This window comes from Eptesicus fuscus, chromosome 1 (assembly GCF_027574615.1).
Source record: "Eptesicus fuscus isolate TK198812 chromosome 1, DD_ASM_mEF_20220401, whole genome shotgun sequence".
NCBI lineage: Eukaryota > Metazoa > Chordata > Mammalia > Chiroptera > Vespertilionidae > Eptesicus > Eptesicus fuscus.
The window spans coordinates 1,739,502-1,744,477 of record NC_072473.1 but is presented as its reverse complement, the minus strand read 5'-3'; positions in this window follow the sequence as shown (position 1 = coordinate 1,744,477).

Here is a 4,976-nt window from a genome sequence, read left to right as displayed (position 1 = left end):
ATCTATATCTATATTTATATCTATATCTCTATCTCTATCTCTATCTCTATCCATATCATCTATATCTATATCTATCTATCTATATCTATATCTATATCTATATCTATATCTATATCTATATCTATATCTATATCTATCTATCTATATCTATATCTACATCTACATCTACATCTACATCTATTTCTATTTCTATTTCTATATCTATATCTATATCTATATCTATATCTATATCTATATCTATATCTATATCTATGTGACTATCTATATTATCTATCTATATCTATATTCTATATCTATATCTATATCTATATCTATATCTATATCTTATCTATATCTTATCTATATCTATATCTATATAAATATATAATATATCTATATCTATATTATATATATCTCTATCTCTATCTCTACCTATATCTCTACCTCTATCTCTATCTATATTGCATATCTATATCTATATCTATATTTACATATAGATATAGATATCAATATGTATTGAATTTTTATGAGTATATTTCAGCCAAACTGACAATGATTGCTGGGAAGCAAAACCTCAACAAATTGAGAAAATGCTCCCCAAAATGGCAAATTCCCATTTTTTAAAAATTATATACACACACACACACATTTTTTATTTATTGTCGATAGTATGACAGATATCTCCCATTTTACCCCCCTTTTCTTTTTTTTTTTTTAATATATTTTATTGATTTCTTACAGAGAGGAAGGGAGAGGGATAGAGAGCTAGAAACATCGATGACAGAGAAACATCGACCAGCTGCCTCTTGCACACCCCCTACCGGGGATGTGCCCACAACCAAGGTACATGCCCTTGACCGGAATCGAACCTGGGACCTTTCAGTCCGCAGGCCGACGCTGTATCCACTGAGCCAAACCGGTTTCAGCTTACCCCCCTTTTCCCTCCTCCTCCTCCCAGAACAAAAATAGATTGTCAAAAACTCTATTTAAAAAAAACCCAAAGTGAACAGACACCTAACAGACAGAGATGAAATAGGGAAAGTGAGGAATGGAGTCAGGAACTTCATTCATGACATGGATAAATAACACTTATACCCCCACGAGAGGCCCGGTGCACGAATTTGTGCATGAGCCGGCCAGCGGGAGGGGAGCCGGGAGGTTGGCCGGCCAGCCTGCCCTTGATCTGGGGGGCGGGGACCGATAGGGGGCAGGGATGGCCGGGAAAGGGGGCCAATCGGGGGCGAGGGCGGCCGGGGGAGGGGCCCCAAGCGCTTGGCCGGCTGGCCCCGCCCCCTGGTCAAACTCCCAGTCGAGGGGACAATTTGCATATTAGGCTTTTATCATATAGAACCGTGGTCGGCAAACCGCGGCTCGCGAGCCACGTGCGGCTCTCTGGCCCCTGGAGTGTGGCTCTTCCACAAAACACCACGGCCTGGGCCAGTCTGTGTTGAAGACGTGGCGTTCGAAGAGGTTTACGTTTAAAAAATGTGGCTCTCCAAAGGAATTTCAGTCGTTGTCCTGCTGATGTTTGGCTCCGTGGACTCATGAGTTTGCCGACCGCTGGGGTAGAATAACAAGAGAATACCGGCTCACAAAGTTGCTAATCGTGGTCACAGTGGAGATTTCATCTTTAACCCTTACCCTCACGTGCAAGTGGGAAGTCCAGGATGGAGTGTGTGTGTGTGTGTGTGTCTGTGTGAGTGTGTGTGTGTGTGTCTGTGTGTGTGTGTGTGTAGAGATGATTGTGAGAACTCAATGGGTTTATTTTATTTTTTGAACTCAGTGGGTTTATTTTATTTTATTTTATTTTTTGAACTCAGTGGGTTTATTTTATTTTATTTTATTTTTTGAACTCTGGGTTTATTTTATTTTTTGAACTCAGTGGGTTTATGATATTTTATTTTTGAACTCAGTGGGTTTATTTTATTTTATTTTATTTTTTGAACTCAGTGGGTTTATTTTATTTTATTTTATTTTTTGAACTCAGTGGGTTTATTTTGTTTATTTTATTTTTTGAACTCTGGGTTTAATTTATTTTATTTTATTTTTTGAACTCAGTGGGTTTATTTTATTTTATTTTTTGAACTCTGGGTTTATTTTATTTTTTGAACTCAGTGGGTTTATTTATTTTATTTTATTTTTTGAACTCAGTGGGTTTATTTATTTTATTTTATTTTTTTAACTCAGTGGGTTTATTTTATTTTATTTTTTGAACTCAGTGGGTTTATTTATTTTATTTTATTTTTTGAACTCAGTGGGTTTATTTTATTTTATATTTTATTGATTTTTTTTTTTTTTAGAGAGGAAGAGAGAGGGAGAGAGAGAGATAGAAACATCAACGATGAGAGAGAACCATGGATCAGCCGCCTCCTGCACGCCCCCCACCTGGGGATGTGCCCGCAACCAAGGTACATGCCCTTGACCGGAATCGAACCTGGGACCTTTCAGTCCGCAGGCCGACGCTCTATCCACTGAGCCACACCGGTTCCGGCTATTTTATTTTATTTTATTTTTGAACTCCGTGGGTTTATTTTATTTTATTTTATTTTATTTTTGAACTCGGTGGGTTTATGCACAGTAACCCACCCCCCACCCCCCAGCGACGCCCCGTGAACGTTCCTCCCGTTCCTCTCCTGTTTATTTCACAGGTTGACCCCGGGGCACGCGGAGGTGCTGTTCCAGATCCGCGAGGAAGCTATTTCCGGCCGCGGCAGGCTGGCGCCGTGTCCCAGAAACCGTGCCACACCGGCTTCCTAGGTCTTTGTGTGAGGTCAGCCTTGAGGTGCTGCGAGGGGGTCACGTGCAGCCATTGCCGCCGCGGAAGCCGGATGCAGCCCATCCACTCCCCACGGCTCGGTCTTTATCTGTTATTCCTGCTGGAGGCCCGGTGCACGGATTCGTGCACCCGTGGGGTCCCTCGGCCTGGCCTGCGGGATCGGGCCGAAACCGGCTCTCCGACATCCCCCGAGGGGTCCCGGATGGCGAGAGGGCGCAGGCCAGGCGGAGGGACCCCACAGGTGCATGATCGGGGCCGGGGAGGGACATGGGAGGTTGGCCAGCCGGGGAGGGACTGCGGGAGGGCTCCAGGGCGTGTCTGGCCTGTCTCGCTCAGTCCCAATCAGCCAGACCCCAGCAGCAAGCTCACCTACCGGTCGGAGCGTCTGCCTCCTGGTGGTCAGTGCACATCATAGTGACTGGTCGACTGGTTGACTCTCTGCCCCCTGGTGGTCAGTGCACATCATAGCAAGCCGTTGAGCGGCTTTAGCATATCATTTGCATATTACGCTTTGATTGGTTGAACGGCCGACTGGTCGACCGGACACTTAGCATATTGGGCTTTTACTCTATAGGATCACCTGGCCCTGATTGCACGTGACTGTGATTTCTCTTCTGTTTTAGAAAAGTGGCTCTGGCCTTAGCCGGCGTGGCTCAGTGATGGACTGTCAACCTGTGAACCAGGAGGTCCCGGGTTCGATTAGCCTGTCAAGGGCACATGCCCGGGTTGCGGGCTCCATCGCCAGTAGGGGGCGTGCAGGAGGCAGCCGGTCCATGATTCTCTCTCATCATGGGTGTTTCTCTCTCTCTCCTCTCCTTTCCTCTCTGAAATCAATAAAAAATACATTTTTAAATATATTTTATTAATTTTTTTACAGAGAGGAAGGGAGAGAGAGAGAGAGTTAGAAACATCGATGATGAGAGAAACATCCATCAGCTGCCTCCTGCACACCCCCCTACTGGGGATGTGCCCGCAACCAAGGTGCATGCCCTTGACCGGAATCGAACCCGGGACCCTTCAGTCCGACCGCAGGCCGACGCTCTATCCACTGAGCCACACCGGTTTCGGCTAAAAAAAAACAACATATTTTTTTTAAAAAAAATAGTAGCCTGGTTCAGCCAGCGTGGCTCAGTGGTTGAGCGTCGACCTATGAACCAGGAGGTCCAGGGTTCGATTCCCGGTCAAGGTCACATGCCTGGGTTGTGGGCTCGATCCCCAGTAGGGGGCGTGCAGGAGGCAGCTGGTCCATGATTCTCTCTCATCATGGGTGTTTCTATCTCTTTCTTCCTCCTTTCATCTCTGAAATCAATTTTATCTATCTATCTATCTATCTATCTATCTATCTATCATCTATCTATCTATCTATCTATCTATCTATCTATCTATATCATCTATCTATCTATCTATCTATCATCTATCTATCTATCTATCTATCTATCTATCTATCTATCTATCTATCTATCTATCTATCTCTCCAGAGGGTATATATATTTATATAAAATATATAAATATATATATATATTTTAAAAATGTGTAATACAGGGTATACCAGAACATGTATGCGCACAGTAGGACCATTCTACAGGCTCAATGAAGAGGGATTTTAATCTCTGGTCTAAGTTCAAAGTAGGCAACATACTTTAATCTATTATTTAACAAGGGACATTTCTGCTTGCTTCTGACCTTCCCCTCAACCCCAGGTTTAACCCTCATTCTTCCTACCCCCACCCCCGCCTCCACCCTTGCTGGTCGGCGACGTCTCTCTTCACCGTAGAGCAAATGGGATTTTTTTTTCCCCTCTTATATTCATTCACATTGAATAATGAATCCTAAACCATCCATTTTCCAGAAATGGAGGGAGAGAGAGAGAAAAAAAAATTTTTTTTTATTCCGTTAAACGTTGAATATTCAATCTTCTAATATGCATTTTAATAGGAAAAAAAAAAAAGAGAGGGTGATGGTCTGATAATACACAGCCGTCAGAATGTCCGTGACAAATGAAGAAAAAACGGATGTGAGGATTAACTCGCTGACCTTGTACAACGCGGGGAGGGCGAATCGCTCTGCATCTGGAGCTGAAAGGATGGTCAGGGTCTGGATGAATCATTGCTCAAGAATGCCTCTTGCGCTGGTTTGCATTATTGAGGGGTCTTACCATGCCGAGTACAGGGCCTTAAGGAATGAAAAGAAAAAATATATACACGGAGGGGCCAGATGATGA